Here is a 27600-nt window from a genome sequence, read left to right as displayed (position 1 = left end):
TAGAATGGGGCTATCGCATCATGCACCCTTTAAGGCAATATTAAAATTGGTTTGGATTTCTTATAGAGCATAGCAAATTAAAGAGCAAGGGAACTATAAGCTAGATGGTGATAAGCAGCTGTCCTAGGATGAGGCCACTGGGACCTTAGCTCAGAAGACCAAGGCCCTGGCTCTGCATCTTATTAGCTGCATGGAACTGAACAAGTCAGTCTTCTAGGGCTGTGCCACCCAATAGAATGTTCTGCAATGCTGAAAATGTTCCAAACCTCTGCTACCTACACATGGCTATTGAACACTTGAAGTGCGGCTAGTGAGACCAAGAAACATAATTTTACATTTTATTTGATTTTAACACATTTAAATGTCAATAGCCACATGTGGTTAATACCTAACTTATGAGAGAGTGCAGTCACCATGCTCATAAAATGATGGTAAAAACAAATATTTCTGATATTTCAGTGTATAGCTGTGGACTTAACTAAGATGACATATACATAATGTGATTCATAAACTCTCTCAGGCCCCCCCTCAAAAAGAAGTCATTAAAAATAACCATGACAACAAAGAAAACACTAATGATACCAGTAACTGTTGTTGTTGGACATAACTCACCTAGATTTAGTAGAAAATCTCAAGTTACTGAGCTTGGACTTTATCACTGCCTTCTACTTTTCTCTTTTCCGTGGGTGTGTTGATCTGTGATTCCACACTTCCTAGGGGAAGATGGCAATCATTGCAAGCTTAATTATATATACTATGGGGGACCAAAGTAGATAAAAAGCAGGGAGTCCAGAGAATTAGATTCTAATTGCCATTCTGCCATTGACTGACGGTATAATCTTGGCTTCTGGTAAAACTCCAGGAACCAATTTTCTATAAGCTCTGACCAAGGAAGTTCTCTTAATGGCTTATAGGCTCATAAAATGTTAGTGAGAAAAGGGATGTAAGAGATCATTTTGACCAGTCCTCTTCTTTTTCTAGATGAGGACACTGAAGCCGAGAGCTGGTAAGTGACTTGCCCAAGATGGCTTGACTAGCTGTTGGCAGAACCAAGCCTAGATGACAGGTCTTTGTTCCCACTGCACTCCATGCTGCCACTGTATGATAACTCAAGGGAGGGGAGAGTTACCGTTTAATGCCATTGAAGATAGATAGCAAATTGGCGATCACATATCCCCACAGGACTTAATCACAATTCTATAAAAGCCATATAAACCCTACTGTAATTAGCTTAGCACCATGAGGTAGATTCGTTCACAGAGCACACATTCCATTAACTAACTGTGCAACTCAGCTTCCACATTTGTAAAACAAGTGGGGTTGGAAGAGTCGATCTCCAAGGTCCCATCCTGCTCTGAAAGTCTTTAATTCTAAGACTCAAGCATTGATTTTTTTCTTTAAATTGTAAATGAATTCCTACTTATGATAGCAGTTCCTACAAATATTTCAAGTGCAATGATTTCATGTATCTGTGAGTCCTTTTCTTCTCTCTATGGATAATGATTAGCTATACATATATGAATCTGCAGGATCCTCGTGGATACTCCATAGTTCTGGAAGGGCCTGGAATCCCCCGATTAGTTATTGCTGGTCTATGGAGGCCTTTTCTTGTGAGACTAAGATAGACTCAATCAATATTTTATGTATGAGTATAATCTGGTACATTTTTCTCTTTTTTATCAAGTGGGTTTTTAGGGCTTTCTGTCATCATTTTATAATCTTAATTAAAAATTTTTAAATAGCTACTATATATAAAATACAATATTCAGAGTTACAATAGGGTTTGCAATGGAAGGATCCAATCCCCAGGTGCTGCTTTTAACAATAAGATCAGCAAGCATAGCATTTGTCCCTGGAGTTTTCTGAGGGGTTTTCTGGGACATGAGACTTTCAGTGCCCAAAGTGGAAAGATCCTGGGAAGACCAGAACAAGTTCATCACCCTAGTAAGTTCCTTGATACACCCAGTTTCTGATGCCATACCACCAACCTTTGCAGTTACCATTGATACGGAATTCCAGTGGGTATAAGGCAATATGCATTTAGCATTTTTCTCTGGATGACATTTTGAAGTAAATAAAAATGATCACTCAAAAGGTGAACTTCTGAAGGTCTTTGGATATTTCTTATTCTCTAAGTTTTAGAGACAAAAGGGTGGGGCTGAAAACCCAACTTATTCAAGGAAAACAGAATGAAAGTGCAAGCCTCCTTTGTGCAACTAGTGACCTCTGAGACATTGGGAAGATTTTATTCACAAGCAGAATAAATTATTACTTGTTGAGGAAACCAGCCTCCTAGAAAAAAAAAAGTCACTTGAGTCATTTAATATCCATTTGTGAAAAGACTTGAAGAGAGACTAAAACTGCCTTCTGCTTCCAGTCGTGGTAAGGAATGGAATGAAGTCAAGATCTGGAGTTGACAGAGCGAAAATCAAGATGATCTAATAGTTCCTTTACATTTTTAATTTTTATGGATTTATGTTTGGGAGTAATGGTAATGCTTTCCATTTCTGAAGGGTGAGCTGTTCATTCCAGAATATGAATTATGTACATTCATTAAGATTTTCCCCTAAAATGAGTTTTTCCATCTACTTTTTTTGAATGCATATTTTATGAATGTATAAGCTGTTGTGGAACATGATGTCTTTCAAACTCTACCTCTTTTTTTTTAATTGAAACTACATAAAATTTTGTTTCTCCTTCTTGTCGAATTTTATATTTCCATCTTATTCAAATGAGTGTGTATTTATGGAGTAGCTATTATGTCGAAGGCACTACTCCGAGTCCTGGAGGGAATACCAAAAATGAATGAGAAGTCCTGCCCTCAAGGAGCTTAAACTTAGGTATGAAAGATAAGCACCCACATAGCTATAAGAGCAAGCTACATAAAATAACTGCCATAAAGAATGTTTAATAAAGAAGAGATGTTACACTTAACTGATGAAAAGGAACCTTTTTAACATGGAAATACTATTTGAAACGAATCTCAATGAGTAATGAATTTGAGTGCAATTATAAAGTATTAAACTTCAGATTTAGGGAACTGTCATCACTATCATTGGACTGGAGTGTCTATGGTAGAGGGAGGCTCCAAAATAAATTCGAGCCGTAGAGCACAGACCCATGAAAACAATAATGGAGAGTTAGCAATCTCATTCCTTTGGCAACGGGGAGTAAGTGCAGATTTCAGAGCAGGGGCATGATACACTCAGATGTGCATTTTTAAGAGGTCACTCTGGCACTGTTTTATAGATGAATTGAAATAAAAATAGAAAAAGGATAGGAGACAGGGAGACAAGATGAGATGTGACAAGAGCCTTAAGAAGGGTAGTTAAGAACAAAAAAGGAGGGAACGCACTTAGGAATGTGGTTAAAAATCTTCATGGCTTGGAAGTTATGATTAACAGAAAGTCAAAGGTGAGTCTGAGCTTGAGCCTTGATAAGGGGGAGTCAGTTGGTGGCAGAAAGCAGAGGTGGGGAGGCAAAGAGTTGAATCCCCTTGAAAGTTATTTCCACTTATATTGCTTAATATTGATATTTCCCTTTACATACTTTCTACCTAATGTTATTTCATCATTAATTTTTTTAAGTTTAAAAAAAAATTCCTAAGAGCCCATTGAAGATAGGATTTTATTGCGACTCCCTTAGCATTTTGCTATACAGACACCTGGCAATACAAAAAGCTAAGCAGAGAGTCAACATTTATATTGTGCTAGATTGTACCAATTCGTGGGCTTGTACTCAGGCCATCTTTGTTTTACTCCATGCAAAATATCAGATTGCTTCTCAGAACGTCAATGGGGTTGTCAGGGGAGGGATAGCAATCACACGCTTTAATATTACAAAATTATCATTATACTCCATACATTGTTCGATGGGAAGAATAGTTATCCAAGTGGTGCTTTGGATTGGGTTAACATCACCTTTATTGATACTGGGTTATCTACTGAGCTGTGAAACCTGGCAAATTAACCCTATAGTTCAAATCAAAATGTGGAGACTCTCCAAGGCTCTTGGGAGCACACATAATTTTATTTCCTTCATCTTTTAAGACTGATAGAATATTCCATCAGTTTGATAGCAAAAGTGTTGTCCTAAATAAAGGATGGGGCTCTCCCCTGACTGCAGCTATTAGGCTGAAATCTTATCAGTCACAGGGGTGGCAGGAGACCTACCAGTTCTCATCCTGAGTTAATCAAATTAGGTATTTGTCATTCTTTCCCTCCCTAGCAGGAAATTAAGTTTCACTGAAGCATTTGGGTCACACCCTTAGTATCTAAGAATGATCTCCCTGTAAGATAAGTTTACAGTATTCAGTTGCTTTGGGGCATTGCCTTTTGATTACTTTTTTTCTTTCTTTTTTTTTTTTAAAGGAACATGTTTAAGGCAGCTTTAATATTTTACCCAGCTGTTCTGCTTTTAGGATCAGGATCAGTGTGGTCACTGTGGTAAGCCTGGCAAAGTCTCCCCTAATGTCAGAGGAGAATCTGGAAAAAATTGTATGAATGTTTTCTCAAATGCAATCAGTTTTATTTTTTCAAGTGGGTATTGTTTTAACTGTAAAATAGTATCCAGCTCTGACAGCAGTTAAGTAGTAGTGGCAGCCTAATCTCAAATGAAAACAAGATTAATCTGCCTCCAAAACGATTGCTTTCTACAAACGTGTTTTTCTCATTCACTTTTTCTCTCCTTTTCAGCGATTACTTTCCAGCTGTTGCACAGGTCTAGCACAGCCCTTGCCGGTTTTTCCTTTTCTGCTTTTGAGTATCTGGGGCTCATGTCTTCTGGTAGCATATTCCCAATGTAAGTTCGATGCTCCTGGTATGTTCTCGGACATTCAACACATGAAGAAAAGCATTCTACAATTTCCATGTGGCACAAATTTGGAATGTTTCATTTGAAAGTTCTGCTATATCTCTACTGGGAGAAATGATTTTAGAAGAAATCATACATTGATTGAAGAACTAGCAAATCATATGACCAGCTTTTTCCAAGTTTATATTATTCATGCCACACCTGAACTCCACATGGTTTTCATGGCCATTTGATAAAAAGTTTAGATAATTGCCCCCCAACCAAAAACCTACCAGAAGAGAGAATGTCAGTACTCCTTTCTGCCACTCGCCCATTTATTTCCTCTTTTGGGAAGCTATGAGAGTACCTACTTTTCATTTCAGAATTAAAATTCAAAATATGATGACATTTTCTTTGTGTTGTATTAACGCACATGCCAGAAACTTTTCAGGTTATGGGTCACCCAGATTTGACAATTGCGATCAATCCTAAAAATATCTATACAGAACATTCCTCTGTTTATTTCTTATATTGCTGACTTCCTGAAAACAGAGGCAGTCGTTATAGTAGAGGTTGCATTTAAGCAAGAGAAATTACCAAGCTTATGGAAACCTACCACCCCGAGGATTGCTGGCAAGTCTGTACTTCCATTTTTATTTATTTATTTTTTTACACTTTGCAGTTCAGTCCAAAGTTGCCTAGTCAAATGTAATCTTTGTGCTTTCAAATAAATTCAAACAGCTTGCTACTGTTTGTCACAATTTTCATTTGGGCCCTTAGAATCTTGCTTTCTTTTTGTAAAAGCCACATTTTACATTCATAAACCATTGCGTGTTGCTCATTTAACCCTGTTCCCACGCTCCACTCCAAATGCATTACGGAGTGACCCCGCATGTCAGCACTATAGCATTGTACAGTAAATAGAGTGTTTTGCTTCATAAATCAAGCATAGAACTTATAGCCAACTTCAGCATAAAAAAAGTCACTGAAATAATATGGCCCAGCTGCAGGAGATAGACATTGTATTCATAAAGCTAGCCTTAAATTACTGACATTTAAATCCAGATTTGACAAAGCTAAGACTATTTTGGAGGATTCTGAGTAATCCTCATGAAATTCCAAATTTCTCTTTTGTTGTTTTGAAGGAGATTCATTTTTAAAAGGAAAGAGGGTTAGATTTTTGTTCCCTCTACAGTATCTTTGATGGTATCAGAAAGGCACACTTGGGTGGCCAGTTCACCTAATTATGCAAGTCACTTTGCAAATCATCTATTTTTGCTTCAGGAACCTGTTTTCTGGGGGGTGGGGCGGTGGGGGCACAGCTCTCTTATACTATAGTATCTATAAGCAGGAAAATGCAAAGGTGATTTGGAAAATTCAGGTTTGGATTTCTCTCCCATATAAATCAGATTGAACACAAACGTCTCATTGAGGGTATCCAAAGATAGAAACTAATTTTATTTCAAACTGCAATTTGTATTTCTCTGTTGGAAAAAAAGAGAAAGTCTAAAAGCCCCACAATTGGCCAGACTTCCAGCTTTTGCTGTTCTCTGTTCATCTCTCTTTATAGGTAGCAATTTTAGCATTCAAAATTTAAAAATATGCCAGAGGAATGTATATTTACAGCGTTGTCTCTGAAAGCATGCTCTGAACATAACCTGTGATGGGAACACCTTGTCAATGGAGGCTTGTCAGCATACCAGATAGTTTGGGCCACAATCTCTCTGGCCAACACCATTGGTTTAAATAAATTAAAATCATGTTATTTTTTCCATTAAATTTTACTAAAAAAAAATCTGCTTTTTAAAAAAAGCACAAAACTAAATGCTTATAACAAATGTAATTATAATAGTATGAGAATTAATGAGAGATGGGAAAAAGTAATGTCTGTATTTTATCTTTCATGCAGGTAGATTAAAAGCCATTACCACTATGTTAAAAGCATTTATCTGCTCACTGTAAAATGAGTTAGACTAGATTTTTAAAACTTTTAATGTCCTTGCTACAGGTAATTTCTTTGTTCACCTAAGATAGAAGAGTCTAACTGAATTATGTTCTGGCATAAATTGCCTTCTGGAATTCAACTACTTCTTTTGGGAAGTAGGAGTATCTTCAAATTAACCTCAGTTAACACGAATGGACTAAAAAAATTGTTCAAAAATTTATGTAGTTCAAAAATTGTCAGATTTGTTGAAATGAATAATGTGTTTGGATTTTTGGAAGACCTTTACAAATTTTGAACCTCCTGCAGTTCCATTTGGTGTAAAGAATTATACTATAAACAAGGGGCTCCATCTGTACTTTTGAAATAACTATTCAGTTTTCCATTTCAGTGCTCAGACAAATTGACACGACAAACTGAAAAGCAGAAGTTAGTGTTCAAAGAAGTTCAAGAGTAAACATTTAGTCAATTCGTCTGTCGAATGGAGAGAGATTCAGTGCACTGGAGTCCAGGATTCTGAAGACAGCTTCTAGGTTGGTGGTGAAGACTCTCTGTACTCTCTTTCCCCAAGCCTCAGGTCACATGCAGAGTATGAATCTTCTCATAGGGTCCTCACTATTTCTGGGTGTTTTGTACACATTTTGCTACATTTATCAATGAGGAGGAGGTTTACATTAAAATTTCATTTACTAACTTTAGTGTTTTTCCTGGTCCTTTTCACTGATGACTTAGGCAAGTATTTGTTTTTTTCTATTTGGCCAAGGGTATAGGAAATCGCATCTTTAGGAAGAGGAATAAAATGATCATAGCTGTTGAAAACTTGATATGGCTCAGCAAGGCAAGTTTTAGAATGCTGTTTTAATCAAATTACCTATCAATTCATCTCGGTGGGAAATTACAGATCGCCAATATACAAAGATTTGTGATAGGTGCTCTGTGATCTATTCTTGGCAGGAACTGTCCTATTTAAGCTAAAATTTAAGGTGAACATAATTGGGGGAGGGGAGGCAATAAATCCTTACCCACCAAGAACATTTGGCACATGTCATTCTCCAGATCTCAAATTATTTTTCCTTCAGGACCTTCTATCTGGATTTTGTTGTTCAAGGATCCAAGGATTCATGGCCTGGTCCCAGTCACTCTCGTTATGCCTGGGGTAATGCATGCCCTGGTCAGATGTGGCTTCTCTGTATTGTCTGCGTGCACTTTATACATCCCTGCACAAGCCCACTCCCAAACTGCTTGCCTTTTCTTTTCCTCTGCCATTCTTTACATAGGATTTCTCATTTTTGGCCTAATGTGGTGTTCCCCTGCACGGTGAGGCTGTGCTCCCCTGACCTCCTACCGTGGACAAGGTCTTTAACATACATTTGGAACACGTTATGCCGGCATTATAGGCTATCTTGTAATCTATATTTTTCTTCCCAATGAGATCATGTATTCTCTGAGAAATCGGTGACGCCTCTTTGTACTTTCTGGCCTTAGTACTTAGTAGGCTTCCAATGGCAGCTGGCTGATTTAGTGATGAAGCATTGTATGGAAGTCTGTGAAATTAGAGTGAGTTGATATGGTGTATTCCCATGGCAGTTAATCTGTGCAGACTTGTGTTGGATCAAAGGCCTCATCAGGCTTAGATAAGATAAGACCCCTTTAGCTACCAAAGGATGCAGCATTAATTTTTCAGATGAAAAGACAACTAAATGTAAACCTTTCTGAAGTATGGAATGCAATGGAAAGCAACTCAAATTCTGATAAAGGTTATTTATTACAGAGATGCCATTTAATTTCTCAAGTCCTCCCTTTCATGGGGAACATTATGGTGTGATGATAGCATATGCTTTTCAGACCATCTAGAAAGTCATCATTTTGGAAATCCCTCTAACAGTTGGATGATCATCACTCAATGTTCTAAAACAGATAACAAGGATACTTAGGATGAGGCTAAGGGAAGGAAATGAACGTTCATTGAATCCAACCTTTTTGGCATTTAATTCTCTATGACAACCTTACAAGGTGGATAGAATCATGTTCAGTGTTTGCATGGGAAACCAGAATTCAGAGGTGTTGAATTAATTGTCCAGGATCACAGAGACAACTCAGGCCTCTCTGTTTTACATGTCTCTTTGACCACTGTCTCAATAAGGAAGGTTTGGCTCTTATGATAACGAGTCAACATCTTAATAAAACCCCTCCTTTAGTTTTGGTTGGAACATTTCCAACACTTTTTTCACGTGTAGTGCTGTGTCATTTCTATGGATTTGGGAATTTGGAGTGATTCTGCTTTAAGCAAATCTGGTTTGATTAATCTAGTAGGATGAACTCCTAAGGCAAGAGGCCTTAATGTCTTTTCCAGTTATATTTTGCTTCTTGCTCAGAATATGCTGCTTCTCTGTTCTGAGGAAGTAGAGAGGTTTCCTGGTTCTGTTTGAGGGACCCTAGAGGCATATAATGCCAAGACAGGCATCCTTGAGAGGGTCAGGGTGATCACTAATAAAGAACTTGCATGTAGAATTTCAATAGACAAAACTGGGACAGAGATACTTTTGTGGTTTTTTTTTTTTTTAGATGTATTTATTTATTTATTCATGAGAGACACACAGAGAGAGAGAGAGAGAGAGAGGCAGAGACACAGGCAGAGGGAGAAGCAGGCTCCATGCAGGGAGCCTGACGTGGGACTCGATCCCAGGTCTCCAGGATTGCACTCTGGGCTGAAGGTGGCGCTAAACCCCTGAGCCACCTGGGCTGCCCTGTTTTGTTTTTTAAGTTGGACCTACCAGGGGCTATCCATCAGACCTCTTATGGATAACTGTGTTCCTTCAGTTTGGCTGGTGGTCACCCTCATGGCTTCTGGTTGTTTTAATAATGTTTTGCTTCCATAGGTCTCCAGACAGTTGACTCTTCTCCACTTCTCTCTCTTTTTTCCTTTCTATGATTGTTACAAAGCAAATTCCAAGTTACTTTTCACTTTTCATTTGTTACTCCTGCTTCTGTTCAGTCAGCTCTGCCAGATTTGCTGTGTTAGTCTCTAAAGCTGGCCGCCACAACTCCTCCCCTCCCTCTGCACATGTGCCCACCTTCTCAGTTCAAGGTAAAGCCTACTTCCCTTCCTCTTAAATCTGGCCTTGTGACTGGCTGTGGCCAACAGAATGTGGAAGAAGTGATACAGTGGTAACTCTAAGTCTAGCCTTTAAAGGTCTGGAAGTTTCCACCTTCTCTCTAGGAAGCCAGTCCCAGGTAAAAAGTTCAACTACTCTGAGACTGCCATGTTGTAAGAAAGTCCAGGCTAGCCACAGGGATATACTCTGTGGGAAGAGAGAAGGACACTCAGCCAGCCCCCAGCTGTTTCAGCCTATTATAGCTGAGGCACAAGATGAGTGAGTGAAGGAGTCATCTTGGATCTGCCTGTTGTAGCAAACACCACGTAGAGCAAAACAACCGCACAGCTTAGCCTAGCCAAGATCACAAAATTATGAGATACAATTATTAGTGCTGTTTTAATCCACTAGGTTTTGGGGTGTTGTATAGCAATAAATAATTAAAATATTGGAATACTTGCTTAAAGCTTATATCCACAATCCACTGTGATATTCTAGAGCTGTGTGATACAATATGGTATTAGCCACATGTGGTTGCTTAAATAGAATTAAAGTTAAACAAAGGTAAAAATGCAGTGTTTCAATTTTATGAGCCACATCTGAGATGCTCACAGCCACTGCTTTGGACAGTACATATAGGACATTTCCAACATCACAGAAAGTTCTGTTGGATCTCAGTTATCTTCATGTTTTCTGGAGTCTTATGTTACCCGTTTGTCAAGAGATGTCAATCCCAGCAAATTGCCTCAGTGGAGTACAAGGTTTTTGTAAAGCAGTAGAAGTGTAATAGAGAGAGTTGTCCTGCCACTGGTATACATAATTGGGACATGTGGGGCCCTGTCTAATGTCAGGTCAAGATGCTCTACCCTCATTCTGTAGACAATGGGGCACCATTGAAAGTTTTGAGATGAGAGAAATGACCAGAAAGGTTATTTGGAAAGATGACTCTCATGTAAAATGAATTCAGCTGGGTTTCACACCAAAAGAGCACTCTCTCAATCTTATTAGTTATTTGTTTCTCCAGAAATAACTTATTTTCAATTGTTTTTCTATTTTTCATTTATAATTTTAACTTACCTTCCTAGGGTTAGGGCAGGAGTAGAATCAAACCCATTTTTTGCTGATGGAATAATTTAGCCTAGATTATGGTAATTCATTGCACCATGACCTCAACGAACTGGCGTGAAACACAACAAAAGTTGTCATGTACTTGAAAATATTATGAACTTCTAAAATATGACTGATAACAGTACATTATTTACATTCTTCTTAACTATGTCAAAAGAAATACACATCTTCTAAAAATCCCTTAGCTCTGTGTTTCATTGTTTTTTAACATGAGGTAAAATTCCCCATCTGAGTTGAAATTAAATCAAAAATAGCAGGTTACATATATACCAAAGTACATCATAAGATAGTTATATTGAATATATACAGTTGTAAATACAAGAAGTTATTTTTTAAATTAATTAATTAATTTATTCATGAGAAACACAAAGAGAGAGAGGCAAAGACATAGGCAGAGGGAGAAGCAGGCTCCCTGTGGGGAGCCTGTTGCAGGACTCGATAACAGGACCCCAGAATCATGACCTTAGCCGAAGGCAGATGCTCAAACATTGAGCCACCCAGGTGGCCAACTATAGGAAGTTATATTTGATTAATTCTCCTATAAAATGATGACATGAATATGGGTAGCAAAACAAAAATCAGATTATCTCAATGAAAACTCCACAGAATTCTAATTGTGTAAATAGTAGACTTAGTTCAATGTATCTATTTACTATTTACAGATTTATTTATTTATTTATTTATTTATTTATTTATTTATTTAAGGACAGGAAGGGGCAGAGGAAGAGAATCCTCAAGCAGAGTCTCCACTGAGTGCAGAACCCAATGCTGGGCTTGATTTCAAGACCCATGGGATCATGACCTAAGCCAAAACCAAGAGTTGGACATTCAACTGACTGAGCCACCCAGGTGCCCCTCTTTTCACTATTTAATGATAATAGTATAATAAGGGATCTGGAAATCTTTAAGAGTCCTCACTTGGGAGTTTGCAGATCCAAATCCTGGCTATGGCTTGGCTATCGATGAGTTTTGTAGCCTTGGACAGGTTGATCGCCTATTGAATACATCTATAGAAGGAGTCTGATTCTACCCCTCTTTGTGAGTTCTCTTGGCTTGGGCCACTGATCAAAAGGTTCTTTTGACTCAAGATGTTACTAAAGTACAAAAAGTACACCACGACTCTATTCCTGTTGGGTCCTGATTTCTTTCTCCTCAAACAGGACCAAAAAAAATGAGAATTTAGTGTGAAGATCCACCTTGTGCTAAAATCTGCCTTAATGTGTTTTATTTTGGGTGGTTAAAAGGAAAGAAAAATAAGAAATCTGTCTTAACACAAGTTTTCCTGTCTTTGGCCCCTTGCCCTGATTTTAAAGTGCTGGAGGCCAGGTATTCTGTTTTGTTTTGTTTTATTTTGCGGATCATCACAAGTACCCATGACTGCAGGTACTATATTTATGTAGAGTATCCGCAGAGAATTCTCTCCCACATAGATAAATTTTTGTTCTCCAAAACCTTTGTAGAAGTAACCGTATGGATATTTATCCCTTCTCCCATTCTGGCCTTGCAGCTTCTCCTTATGTGCACTTATCATTGCTCTCTTCATCCCTTCCTCTACTCTCAGTGCATAAAACACACATGAATTATGTATCTGTTCTGTTCATGGTACTACTCTAGGGCTATGAGAAATTAAACGGTAACCCAGAAGTATCTCTCTCAAAGGGCCTTGGCTGAAGAGTAGAGATTATCTTGTCCTAGAAAGAAAGGAGTCCAAGAATAGCCCTTTAGAGACTGTCCTTCAGCTCAGTAGACTAATGCAGGATGAACAGGATGGTAACAAGAGACAGATTAATTCTCTGCCTGACCCTTCTTAACTCCTTGTACCTTGTCCTTATTTCCATAGGCATTAGCGTCCTTTTGGATTTTACCACTTTTCCCTTTATCCTGTTTCATCTATGGTGACTAGAGAAACAGTCATCCTTCGTTGTTCCTTGATGATAGTGTATGTTTGACTATGAGTGCAAGGCATGATGTAAGAAATATCTTTGCTGAAGGTGGGATGCACATAGATTTACGAACATGACTAACTACGACACGTTAGAATATTTTCTTTGTGGTATCTAGTAAATCACAGTGATCTCAAATCTTCAGTGAAGAGCTCAGTAAGTCTGATACAGAAGCTTGAATGTGGGGATCTATTTTCTAGGAAATCAAATTAAACATTAACATTATTAATAGATAAAATTTACTGAGCACTTACTACATGCCCGCTATGGCACCAAGAGCATCACAGGTGTTAATGTACTTAAACCTCTCTGCGAATCTGGGAGGAAGACGTCATTATAATGCACTTGTTTCAAATGGGGAAATTGCTACTTGGCAACACAACTAAAAAGATGCTGAGCCCGGACTCAAAACTAGGCAATGTGGCTCCAGACTTTCTCTCCTACCTATCCTGTTTCCTTGGCCTGTGAGTATAAAACACACAAATAAAACCCAACAAAATTTGAAAAGCAACTTCTCTGTCATCTCCTGCTCTCCACCCACAAAGAGCAATATTAAGACTCAGGTTCATCAAGGAATAAACCCAATAACTATGTCTGTGACCAAAAGCATAGCTAAGCTTGGCAGCATAGAATGTTTTAATCCTGCCTAAATGCTGATAGGACAAATCTGTTAGAGATATGAGACCTTGTGTCTGATGGAGGCTCAGTCACCTACAGGCTCTGACCACCCCTGAGCTAGTGGACCACATGGTTGCTTTTGTTGCTCCTTTCTTCATCAATCCCTGTGGCTCTCTGTTCTTCATATTTTTCTGCTCACTCTTTGAAAAAGTTGTGATATTAGATAGACACTTCATTCTCCTAGATTTTCCCTATATATTATGACTCCAATAGCCTCTTGTGAGATGTACAACAGTATCTAGTGTAGTTGGATTGAGCCAAATTCTCTCAAGATCACCTTTATCTCTTATTTTATCCTTCAAAACCTCTTAGAGGCATATCTCTTTCTCAAATGAAGAAAGAATGTTGGTGTTAAACAACAATAATTAATAGATCTCCATGAAGAGTTAGAGACAAAATCCGGAAATTAAGAAAAAAAACTAGAGTGATCAAGAAAGTACCAGGAAGGGAGACTAAGGCCAAGTGACCAGGTCACTCCATGACACTAGACTGATGCTGGGATGGAGGATGTGGGTGGGGGCCTGGCAAGTGTTACCCTGGAAATTTACACAGAGGGACAGGTGTTCATGCTTTTATTTAGAAATATTTATTTACTACGTGTTCCATGTCAAGCACTGAGATAGCAAGGATAAAAAAGACTCAACCCTGTTTTCTGAGGATTTATATCTGATAGGGGAGAGAGATTTAAACAAGTAAGATCAACCATACTATGTGTATACAGATTACCCCGAGGACACAGAGGGAGTGATGGATTTCATGGAGTAGGCCAACAAAGCCTTCATTTCAGAGAGGGGGAGGGAGGTTTGCATGGATGGGCACCGGAGTACATTCCTGGGAGGGCATGACCGCAGGAAGCAGGCACACAGAGCATAGACACGGGACAGCCCGGACCTGTAGGGCGCATGTCAGCTGGAGTACAAGGTGCCTTTGGAGTGTGGAGTCACAAAGATTGGGTGGGTCAGAGATATTTGTGAAGGACCTTGTTGTTGGGTTGTAGCCTGAGCCTCGGAGCCAAGCATCAATCCGGAAGGCAGGAGGGATGGAAAGAGATGGAGACTCTGCCAGAAATGACCCCGACTCTCCTTAGTCAACTGTACTTAGCTCCTCACAACCAGTGAGTGAGGGTTGCATTGAAACCAACTGTATGGTTAGAAGCTGGGGAGGATTCACAGGAGATAGTACTTTCTAAACTCAAGGACCTGGAAATCTATACAGGAAGATAAGAAAACATACAAGAAATAACTGGATAATAGTATAAGAGAGTAGAGGGTTAATTGCTAGGACACCCTGGAAGTAGCAGCTTAACACTGGGGTCCTCTGTGGATCACTGGGCTGTTCTCTGGGGCTCAAAACACGATGAAGATTTGCTTAATAAACACACTGCAGACTCGTGAGCTAAAGACTGTTGATTCCACGCTATTATGTTTACTCCTCTCTCCTCTGTAAGCCAGAGGGTTCAAGGACGGATGACGTCTAGAGCTGATAGGGAATAAACAGTTAACAGTCCCACCTTGGGCCAGCTCTGAACCTTCCGAGGCAGCCAGTAAATTGAACGCAGCAGCGAGAAAACAGAGCCACTTCTGCTCACCCACGGAAACAGTCAAGCTGCCACAATTTGCTCAAGGTGCAAGTAACAGATCAGCCTTTCGGAGGACCCTGCACACGCTGCACATTGCGGCAGTCTCACCTCAGTCGCAGAGCCTCTGCCTCACAGCTGGCTGAAGGAATTAGCTTGCACACCAGAATATTAATGTCAGCATCTTTTATCACATGGGCTGAGGATTTGCAACCACTTGGAAAACACCCCCAACTCTGCTTGTGAATATCTGTGATTTAGAGGAAGGAACAAAGTTATCATTGAAAAAAAACAAAAACAAAAACCTGCCTATCATCAAACACATTGATGACAGGCCCTGTGTAAATATATATACTTATATATATACATATATTTATATATATATGTATGCATGTTAAAATATTTGGAATGCCTCATTTATAAGCCATCATGACAAGGTAAAAGCAAAACCAAACGAAAAAAACCTTCAGAAGTTGCTTTAGAAAGAGACTGAAAGGAACGCTTGCCTATTTCTACTCACTGTCCTCCCAAACCCACCTTGCAATAATTGCATAATCTAGACAGAGAATTCTCATAAAATGCCTTTGGATTGTGCGCTACTTATTGGTATATCTCCTGACACCCCCATTTGTGCCTATCTCCTGGTCGCCACCTTCCCCCAGGCTTCCTGCTTGGGCTTTCACCCGGTTCTAACAAACTGGGCAAGATCAACCAAATCCCAGCGTCAAATTCCTCTTCATGCTTGGCAGATCCTGTCACGGGCTGCCTCCAAATCAGTAAGATTATTTTGTCAATCGATCAATTGTTGTATCAAGAATCAATCAAATGTGCTCTCTGCCCTCATGCAGGGACCATTCTAAGCAGCAGGATGTTCACATCAGATACTCAATGGCAATAAAGTTGCATTCCAAAGAAACCCATCGCAACACGATTTTTAATCCATTTTTTTAAAAAAAAGATCCCGAAATGAAATTCGGATACAGCTCGTATCATATGAATAATTTTTTAAAATCAAGATCTTAACCTAGGTAAATCATTCTCTTCAATGTTTCAAAAATGCAGTATTTGGTACTTATCATATGTACCTTTTAATTGCATCTGGCTCTAACACTACTAAACCTGCCCTTTGGTTTTCAGGAATCCTGACTTGCTCTTTCCTTACTCACTACCCTTGTTCTTTATTTCTTAAAAACTCCTAGTGTTGTGCTCATAGATGCATATTTTTTTAAAAGATGGATTAATGAATTCTAGAAGCTACCAGCAGTTACACAATTGTAATCTAGCAGTGATATAGTAAACAGCATAAAATCTAAGGTTCAATGCTGGAATAGCCACTTAGTAGCTGAATGACCTTAGGAAGTGTACTTAAATTTTCTTGGCTTTAGTTTCCTCATCTGTAAAATGGGATAATGACCATTATCTCAAAATAGGTCATGGGAATCAACAGAAATAACAGATGTAAATTACTCTACAGTCTCTTTCACAAAGTGAGTCCCCAGGAAATACCAGTCCCTGCCACTTGGATTTTAGGAAATAATGGTTGATATGGATTAGATTAAGGACCTACTCTGGCCAAAGTTTTATATTTGTTCATAACATTTTCTGGATTAAGGCAAGAATGTGGAATGATAAGAGACCAGCTCACACGTACATCTATTAATCTGGCATATATTTCATCAATTAATATATTTTAGAGTAAAGTTTCTTGTCTGAGGATGATTCTTTTGTGAAAGAAGACAGAGTGAATGATCGAAGCACATTATCATTTGGTTGAGAATATTACTTTCACCTCACTCAAACTGCAGGTCCGAGCAGCAGTACAGTAAATCACCAGCTTCAAACCCTGTAAATTCCAGGCAGGTAGAGTCATTCGGGGACAATGGATGCTTTGAAAGTCTAGATGAAGAGGAGACATCTACTGCTAATTCCAGGGACAATAACAATATTTCTAAGAGCCTGCCATAAGCTCTCATTTACAAAGTCTCATCAATTTGGGACTTTATCCTTGGCGTGAAAGTGGACTCTTGTCCTCTCTGTTAACATACTAAGCAAATCAACAGCAGGCCCACATGAAAAGGTGGTGTATTTACCATCTTAACAAAACACCCGAGTTTTATGCAAGGCGAGTTGTATATATTTTCATAAGATGACATATTTGTAATGCTAGCACAAGCAGACATTCTTCAGACGGAATCTCAATTTCCTTTCATTATTGCCTTAATCCCTTCTGGGAAGCACATGGTTAAGCACATTCCAGTTACCGCAGGATTTTAAAATTTAAGAGCAAGAAAGCAAACAAGTAGACAAGCACATAAAGAAATAGTCTATAGGTCAGCCTTTCTTCTTCCCCGTACAGCATATCTCCCATCCAATCATCTAAATTATTTGGGATTCAGTCAAGTATGGACAACAAAGCTTAATGAGTCCTCCTGTGAATTTGTGAAGTACATAGTATTTTACTGTATTGAATCCAGGGCTTCTGTGGTCCTCTAATTCAGCCAATAATCAGCCAAAAAAGAAATTACTGATACTAGCACTGTAGTTTCTTAAAAACATATTGAATCTTAACCATGTAATTGACAAAACATCACTAGAGGTGTAAAACTAATGAGCCACAGTGTTTCTAAGAATAGACTTAAAATCATAAAGAGTACCTTATCATTTGGTATATATTTTATGAACAAATGCCTACAACCAGAGGCAAATGACCTCTCTGCTTCCTTGCTGTTCTTAATAAAATTTCTGTAATGGTTCCCATTACAAAGATTTTAGGCTGTAGGCTTTAGGGACAAATTTTACACCAACCAAGGGCTTTGTCATATTATGTTACTTGCCTTTTCATTTGCTCCATTGAATTTTTAAAAGAAATTAACCTCCTCTTCTTTTATCCATGTATGCTTGTCTTCCCATTGGAGTCTTAACTCTTCAGAAGACAACAGTGTCTACACTCTTGTTGACCTTCATCTAGGACAATGAAATATTCTGCAAAAACCAAGCAGTCCAAAAAATGGATTCTGTTTCCTGTCTTCTCCACCTACAATGGGAAGATCTTTGTTTTCACTTTTCATTTCTGGAGCCGAATGGAATGTCATCCTGACGTGGGTCTATCTCTATAAGTATAGGACAAAGGTATTTCTGAAAGTGGTGGAGGATGCTGCTTCCTCCTGTCCCCACCTGGCCTCCAGTACCACCTACCCAAAAGGACACATGTGACATCCCAGCATCCTTGAGGAAAAGTCAAAATGTATAAAGACCAGATATGTGATAGAATACAAAACATGGTGATATACAGAATGAGCTACACAAACTGAGAAATTTAAATCACAGTCTGTTCCATGAAAGTGCAAGAATTGCAAATTTTTCTTCAAGATGGGAACTACAAATAGAGAAAAACTCTTTAGACCATCTTGTGGCGAGTCCACCACTACTACATTAGACCATGTTTCCTTGCCCACTCACTCCCAGCCATTTTAACCATGCTCTGTCTCTGTTTGGGTAGATATTATTATAGTGAATTAAAGAATTTTAAAAAATATGCTAGTAAAAAGAGTCTATCCTTTCCATTTCTTGATTGAGCAGGCAGCGAATAACTTGTGGAAAGATTATTTCAATGAGATGTGACCACATGGTAGCAAGAATTGAAAAACAAAAGTTTTTTCTTTTAATGATTGGGTCTTATTGAATTCACCAACTGGAATCAAATATAAGGGAAGCTTTCTTGCTTTCTTTATCATTTATTATACACAGTTCATAGAATTGTAGAGCTCGAAGTGAACTCAAGAAGTCTAGTAGAGCCCTGTGGCCTCAGGGAAAACACTCTGAAACACTGTCCAGCAGGATTGTTGATGGACTCCATGTGGACTAAAATGGCAAGAAGTCAATACTCTCAGCCTGGGCCATCTCATGGGTATCTGTTCTTTTCTCCGTTATCTGTGTATATTCCAAACTATTTCAGAGGGAAATTCATTTCATTTGGCATGAATTGCTCTTTTCAAAACTTTTTTTGGATGTTTCAATACAACTTTGTCTTCCAGATAAAAGAGATTCATCATTTTAGAAATTATAGGACCTATTTAGATGTCTTCCTACTAGCTTTCTCTTAAATATGAATGCTATCCTGTGTTTGTACTTGTCTAGTTCGTAGTTTTTTGTTTTTATTGGTGCTTCAATAAGTTATTTAAAAAGATATTGATTTCTAAAATATTAGCTCTGTTCCTTGGAAAAGCGTTAACAAAAGTAATGCATTCACATTGAGGAAGGCATGGCAAATGGAGAAAAATATGTATATAATCGGCAAGAATCTCTCCATGCCGGTACTGTCTTTGCTATTACTTCAATGTATTTCTTTCCAGTCTTTTCACTGATAATAAATTTTGATTGCCCATAGTTATTATAGAATTTTTTCTTTTCTTTCTTTCTTTCTTTCTTTCTTTCTTTCTTTCTTTCTTTCTTTCTTTTTTTTTTTTTAGATTTTGAGAGAGATAGAGGGACAGAAAGAGCATGATCAGTGGGGAGAAGCAAAGCAGGCTCCTCGCTGAGCAGGGAGCTGGATGTGAGGCTCAATCCCAGTAGGCCGCCAGGATCATGACTTGAGTGGAAGGCAGATGCTTAACCTACTGAGCCACTCAGGCATCCCTACATCTTTTCTTGCTCTTTTTCAGTCAATATTATAGGAAGAGCATTTCCTAGTTTTTATATAGTTTTTCTAATCATCACTTTTCCCATCATATTTCATTAAATGGATCTGTTACTCTTCTACGTTAGGACATTTTGGGGGTTGTTCCATTTTTGATTATAAGCAATGCGGCCATGAATATTTTCATTTGCATACTTGAGATTATTTTCTTATTTTCTGAAGAGGCTCAAATGTATAAAAACTTGAGAATTTTGGTATGCGTTGTCAAACTTCTTTGCAAGAGTGGTGCTATTTCAGCATATGTTTGAAAATGTCCATTTCTTCTGATCCTCACCATCAATGGGAAACACACACTTCTAAAAATATGAATTTAACAGATCAAAACAACGCATCATTTAAAAAATAGATTTCTTTTATTTCTAGTGCAAAGGAATATTTTTCTTTATATTCCTTCTCCTTTGTACATTAGCTCTTCCCTTTATTTGTCCATTTATCTGTTGACTACCTGTATTAGGCTTTTAAAAATATTTGCTTCCACCTTTTTCAAACCACCAACAATGTACATACTCATTTTTTTAAATAAATTGAATGTATCTGTTTTCTCCATCTTTTCTTCTGCCATTTCCCCCAGTTTTTGTTCTACGTAATTGAAAATACTCTGGTTGTCAAGACAGCACATTTTTCTTGTCTCTTTTTTGGGGAGCTGTTCCTCTTTCATGATTTCATTTTGTTGATTTGTTCTCACATACTGACTTTGGTTTTTGGCATTATTCTTCACAATCTTGGCCTGCCATAGACTATCTGCAGTTCTCATTCACAGGACAGCACCTGCTTGAGTGTAGGATCACCTCCTAATTATTTTACCATGTGCTGCCAATCTAATGTGACCCATCAGCCCAGTTACTGACCCCAGGCACTAGTGGAAAGGCCTACAAGACTGTGGTGAATAAAAAATCTTGTCATTTAGCAAGTTTTCCCTTCATGCCATGACACATCACACTGACCAGGGAGATGAGAATGTAATAGGACGAGCACAATGATGGTGGATGTGATTTTGTTTTTTTGGCCACAGACTTTTCATTCCCAAGGTATAACACTCATGTCCGTTAGCTAAGCTCAGGAAAGAAATAATGAGAAACAGGTGACGGCCTTGAAAGCATCATGGAATCAGTTCCCTGAGCAATTGACTGCTCTCCAAAATGATGCCCTGAGCATGTGCAAGGGAAATTTAAAAGACTATAAATGCAGCAAACCGATCCAAGTCATGTCCAGAGTGAAAGATGTATCACGTTGGGACGTAGAATAGCCATTAGGGTGGGCAACAGAACAGGATCTGTGATTTCAAGAACTACAAACCATATCGATGTGAGAGCCTGACAACCTCTTAAGACAGGATTATATTACTCTTCTCTCTCCTGTGGTCCCTCTCCTCAGTCTCCTAAGAGACGGTCACTGTTATCTTTTATTTGCCTTAAATCTGTAAGAGGCAACAGGGTTGAGGAGAGCTTGTGGGCTTTGTGACCAAACAGGTCTCTCTGCATATTCATGGGCAAATGATTTAATCTCTTCACGACTTAGTGTTCTCAGTGGTAAAATAAAACCAAGAGACATCTACCTGACCAGGTTGTTGTGAGCTTTAGAGGTAATATCTTAAAATATCACACTCAGATCTTTGCAAATGGTGGGCTCCAATAAATGGTGGTTTTATTAATGTACAGGGTTAGCTCTTGAGATGTGACCTTGCTATGCATCATAAATTACCATGTGGAGAACAGAGCTTGGATTCAAGTGTGTACAAACTGTTAATTCATACTGCAGTGTTTGAGATGAGAGTGGAAAATACATACATAGTTCCCATATCTGTGCTTTCGTTAGGGAAAAATATTTTCTTTTATGTACATTTTGCCTTATATTTTTGCAGGATATTCTATGTTGCCTATATTGAAAAGGAGAAAGGAATGCTGCTGATTTAGCTATTTGGGGGGGTCAAGAAGGCTAGTGATGTGTTCATTAACTGTTGAACCTCCTTGGAAATCACGGCAGTGCTTTCAATAATTATTTTTATTCCACCTAAAAAGTGATACATGGTACTGCTTAGTTACAGGAAACATCTACTTATGTATCTACAAACTAGATCTGCCCAAAAGTTCAAAATTTTGCTTATTAAATTAGAAGGTAGATGTGGAAAAGTATTTAAATCTATGATCAGATTGCCCTTCTTACTACTTGGACTAATTTCTTAAATAAATAGAATGCACTGGGAAGATGGTAAGATAGAAAAGACATGAATCAATTATTTCAGCTTGATAAGGTAGGCCCCCATAAAAAAGGGATCTTCGTGAGTCCCTTGCCATCACCTCTAACGAGGTGAAGCACTGACAAGAAATCCTCGTCAACTATGGCTGAAAATGGGTTGGCAATCATAAATTAAAATTAAGGAACTTAAATATGATATAAAATCATTTAATCTTGATGATTGATGCTGGTTCTCAGAGGCAATTATTTACTAACACTTGTGTTTATTGCTCTTTTGACTTTTTTAATTACAGTAAACCCCAAATTTAATTATACACTCTAGTATATATTTCAAGCAATAGTATTGTAAATAAAAAGGGAACCAATTAATAATGTGCTTAGTCTAGCAAAGCTAAATCAAGGATAATACAAAACATAGGACAACTTGATCCAGGTTTGAAAGCTGTGGAAAACATCCCATCTGGTTAAGTTGGAAAATCTGAAGGTTGGAAGTGATGATTCCTTTTTTCTTTTTTTAAAAATAGAAGTGCTCTTTAATATGTGACTTCTGGCAGGTAATATAAATTGTAACTTTCTAAGTTTAGAGGCAATTAAAAATATATATCTGGAAGCTTCTTATCAATAATCAGGGCTGTGATTTTGAGGCCAAAACTATAGCTTTGTGGGTTTATCTCTGTACTGTCTCCACTGGCATCTGCTTTTGGAATGATATAGGCCAATCCAGCTGTGTTTTGGGTTCCTTAAACATCTCACACTATTCCTCAAATGTTTGGGGTTTGACAAAACCCCAAATGCATTTGGCCAAGCACGTTTTTCCTTGATTTTTAAACACATGTGGGTTTTATGGGAAATTTAATCCATGTGTTTTTGATTCCTTTACACTTAACTCATCAAAATGTTGTTGTGTAAGGTCTCTTTGATGTCCAAGAAGCTTTTGGAGTTCTTTTTTTTTTCTTTATGGGACACTTTAATCCTTTTTTCTTAGAAACAGGAAGTTACATGATGCCAAGAAAAAATAAACTCCCACACTAGGATGGTGATATTTGATTGAAAGTTTTAAAACCTTAGGGTTCAACTTGGCTCAGAATTTGACTGAAATAATTCTCCTGGTCATTAACTTCTCATTAAATGTGTTGCTTCTTGGTGGTTTTTGAATGAATAAAATGCTTTATTTTTCTTCAGGAGAAAATATAAAAGTGGTAAAAAAAAATCACAAAAGGTTTTTAAATTAATAGTGACATATTGGGTTGGCATTTTAACTTAGATAGATATAGATAGATAGATAGATAGATAGATAGATAGATAAAAAGCTCTGTAAACAGAGGATAAATTATGTCCTTCTCCACATGCCACAAAGGATCCTGGAGAAAAGGTGTCTGATTGGAGGTTACAGTGAGAGGGAAAACCCAATCAAGGCATTTTGGGAAACATGTGCACGGGTTTTATTAGCATTTTATGTTTGAATGTGTCATGAAGAAATTAGGAAGATATCACGTATCCACGTATAAAGGAGAGGGTTACATGATGAGGAGGGTGTTGATGGAGGAAGGCAGCATAGTCGATTTTATAGTCTGGGAAACAAGAAAAATGATAGTACTTACCTCCCAGAATTGCTATGAAGTTTAAATTAGTTAATACATAGAAGGTACTGGACTGGGTCCCTGTAAGAGCTCAGCAGGTATAGCTAATTTGATTGTTTACTTCTGGTTTGAAGCCCAGCTTTGGCCATTACTGCAACCCTGAGCAAGAGCCTCTCTTCCTCAACCTTACATAGAGAACTTTTAAAAAAAGAGAGAGGATCTGTCAGAGGTCCTGTAAACACTGTGTCATGTAAGTATAGTATCCAGGGATCTTCTACACACTAATCCATGAAATATCATCTGTTCTACAGATGAGCAAGTAACTTGCCCAACATCACAAAGCTGTGAGTAATAGAGTAAGAATTTGAACTCAGTTTCTCTAAGTAGTTCATGTTCTTCCCACTGCTTTTAAAGAAGAGAGTGAATCTTAAAAATAAAAACAAGGAACAAGACAGAAACTCTGATGGCTTTATCAAGACTGTCAGGGGCCAATGCCTTCGTCAAAGAACTGGTATTTCTTCTTTCTTTGTGAATTTTCCATCTATGATGTGAAAGTCTTTCTGGAATCATGAAATTAAAGCATATTAAAGCAAAGTAAAGGGTTGTATTAATGAAATACAAAAAAAAAAAAAAAAAGAAAGAAAGAAAGACGATACTCTGAGGCCATGATCTCTACTTTCCCAGTTCTGAGCCCAGGCAAACCAGTTCAGGACGCCCACTGAACTTTTCTTTCTGTCCTCTCCTCCAGAACCCCTGCATTTGAGGTTAGATGGCAGATGGTAACACTGGAGGCAGGATGGATAGGCAGACCTTGCCATTGGAGAGATGCTACCCTCTTCTTAGACATCATTAGCTTCACTCCATTCCATCAACAGCAGCAGAATTAACCTCCCAGTCTGAAATGGCAAAAGTTTCATCTCAAAGTGCCTGGAGATGATCACCTCTCATATCATCAGTGCCTCCGTTACATTGATCCAGGAGACCGGAATGGTAGTGGCAGTGGACAAATGCCTTAAAATATTGTATGTATCATCAGCTACTTGATAGGTAAACTAAACAGAGCAGGAAATACCAGAATTTTATATTTCAAGAGTAATGGCTAATTTGAGATCAATCAGATATGAAATTAATAATGTCAGTTAGTAAGAGTTTTTCTCACAAACCACAAGATTATGTTTTGCCCTCTACCTTGAGAAATGTCTTTTGGACAAAGTGAGAAGCTGTACGGTAAATGGAGGAAGGAATGTTTGTATGTTACTTTTTTGCTTATACTTGCACAAATCAACAGATAAAATGATACTTTTATTTAAATTATAGGTTCCATGAACTATAATGTGGAAGTATAACTTACAATAAATTATGGATTAGCAGTAATAGATAGTACTTACTCAATGTATTCTTAGCCTGTTGACATTATTTACTATTTACATATTTATTTAAATAATAATAACATGTATTGAGCACTTACCCTGTACCAGACAAATTATTTAAAATATAAGTTATCTGAAAGGGTCACTCATTCTATAATTTCTCTTTCATAAATATAGTTTTTCTCTTTCACAAGAACTGGCCTTGGAAAACATTTTCTGTCCTCTAACTGGTTTTCTGACATATCTGTGTCTGATTTGTCCTTGTGTCTCCAAAGGGCTGAGAAAATGCCCTTATGGCTTTTACTTGCTATAACCAAATCTTACTTACTTTTATATCAAATGAAAACTTGTCTCTGTATTCAGAAAAACTAGCCATAGAGTGTTCACCATTAGGAATGTGATATCAACAGCTTTTAATAAGTCTCTGAATGGGTCAAAATACCTGGCTGGTGTAGGCCATCTGAGGGAGGGAGCATGGAAGTCTTCTGACATCTGTGCCCAGGGGAAGCCTGAGAGCACACTCAGAAATGGCTAAAGGAACTGAGACCAGTGCCCCAAGTGATGTAGCATTAGAACTTCTCATGGTGCTTTCCTTCATACCTCCACCTGAGCAAACCAAGGATATAAGTAAGCCCTCTCCTGAAAGTCTTACTGTGGAAAACCAAGCTTCAGACATGCTCAAAGCAAGAAATGAGAAAGAAAACTAAGGCAACAGAGACACTAGGTCACTGTCATGCTTCATGACAGGAAGTTATTATAACTTACCGAAATTATGTAGAAGCTAATTTTTTTCAATATACTTTTTATTTTGGAATAATTTTGGGAAAATTGCAGAGATAGTAGAGAGAATTCCTAGATACTCTCCATCCAGTTTCTCCAGTGCTAAAATATTGACTATGGTACATTTGTCAAAACTAAGCTATGAACATTGGTACAATCCTCTGTAGACTACAGAATTTACTTGTGCTCCACCAGGTTTTTCATTAATATCCTTCTTAATTTCTAGGGCCAGGAGACTATACTGCATATAATCATCTTGTTTTCTAGACTTCTCTAATCCATGATAGATTCTCTATCTTTCTTCATTTTTCATTAGCAGTTAACTTTTATTTTTTAGCAGTCAACTTTTAAAAGAAGAGATAGTTCTTTCTGTATATTGAACTATTATATGTGTGTGTGTGTGTACATGTGTACACAGAATCGTCAGGGAATGTTCTCTGGAGGTAGCAGTTGAGCAGAGACCTAAATTTAAAATATGAGAAGACTCAAGGGATGAAAAAGTCTTAGGAGAAAGAATCCTGACTAGAAGGAGTCTGACAGAAAAAGGCCATGAGGGAGGAAGGCAGGAAGAAGTTTAATATATTCAAGGAGGCATAGATAGCTACCAAGCCAGATCATGCCTGGCTTGGAGGCCATGATTGTTAAATGCAATACCTTTCCTGGGTGATTTCCTTTGTGTCTTTCACAACATAACACAGAACTTTCCAAATTTTTTTCTGAGTGGAATTAAGCTGTGACTACTCCTACCCAGACACCATCTTTCTGACCATCAAAACCAATCCATGCTCATTCTTCTGAGAGCAGGCACGTACCTATCCTCTGAGACCAACAATATCTATGTGAGGTCCTAGCTGAACTAGAAATTGGCAGTTTTTCTGACTATCTAGGTGCTGGTTGTTGGATCTCTCCTTCCTTCTGGAAACTATTACCCTAGCTTAATCTACCTCCACCCCCACTGCTTTATCAACTAAATCTATGCAAGATGACAAATTTGACAACATTAAAATGAAGGGGATAATTATTTTGATAGCCCGAAAGAAAGATTGTATTTCTGGTAAGAGGGAGGCAAGAAAGTAGAGATCCTCAGACTATATATTTTCTCTCCAAATTCCCTTCTTTGGAGGGATTTGTGCAATCTCTTGATTATCTGCTATTGAGCTATATAGTCCATGATCTGAGTACCTCTCCAATCACTAGGACCTTACCTTATATGTGATAGCCAAGAAAAAAAGCATGGTTTGTGAGCCATCCATGTTACTTTTTCTGCAAAAAGCTGTCATATATATATAAAATTGGAGAGTTTCAAAAGCAATAAGTAAAGCTTCAACCACTTCTCTCAATAGAGCTCTTCAAATCTCTGTCATCCACAAAAATAAAGCATATAAATTGAAATTGATTTTTATAAAACCTTCATAAAAATAAATCTAAACATTTGGAAACATCTGTTGGATGGCTCAGGAATTTTATTTTTATCATTTTTGAATGAGTCCAGCTTTGAAGAGCTGCAACCAATTAAATCTGGCACTATACAAAATCAATCAGATGTATAGATATACAAAGGAAGAGACCGTCATAACCTTGGTTTTCCTGTTGATCATATCCAATATCAACTTTCAACTGTGTAGCATAACTTTCAACTACCAGGGGCTTTGGAGATACGTAGTTGTGGTTTTTACATTCTGGATCTGCCACCTATTTGCCTTGTGACCTTGGACAAGTTACTGAAACATTTTTAACCTTCCGTTTATAGATCTTTAAAATAGAGATAACAATATTTCTGCTATCTAGGGTAACTCTCAGGCTTAAATAAGAAAATTTACATTAA

General features: G+C 37.9%; 1 long non-coding RNA gene across 1 annotated transcript; it reads left to right on the top strand.

Moving 5' to 3' along the window:
* Positions 1–989: 989 nt before the first annotated feature.
* On the top strand, positions 990–7365 carry LOC125755428 (uncharacterized). Its single transcript, XR_007411977.1, has 3 exons — positions 990–1006; positions 4695–4800; positions 7125–7365. It is a non-coding gene; the product is annotated as an uncharacterized LOC125755428 (long non-coding RNA).
* Positions 7366–27600: the final 20235 nt, after the last annotated feature.

The sequence above is a fragment of the Canis lupus genome, chromosome 1 (genome assembly GCF_003254725.2).
Source record: "Canis lupus dingo isolate Sandy chromosome 1, ASM325472v2, whole genome shotgun sequence".
In the NCBI taxonomy this organism is placed as follows: domain Eukaryota; kingdom Metazoa; phylum Chordata; class Mammalia; order Carnivora; family Canidae; genus Canis; species Canis lupus.
Note: the sequence above shows the minus strand (reverse complement) of the source record. Positions and strands in the feature narration are given on the sequence as shown.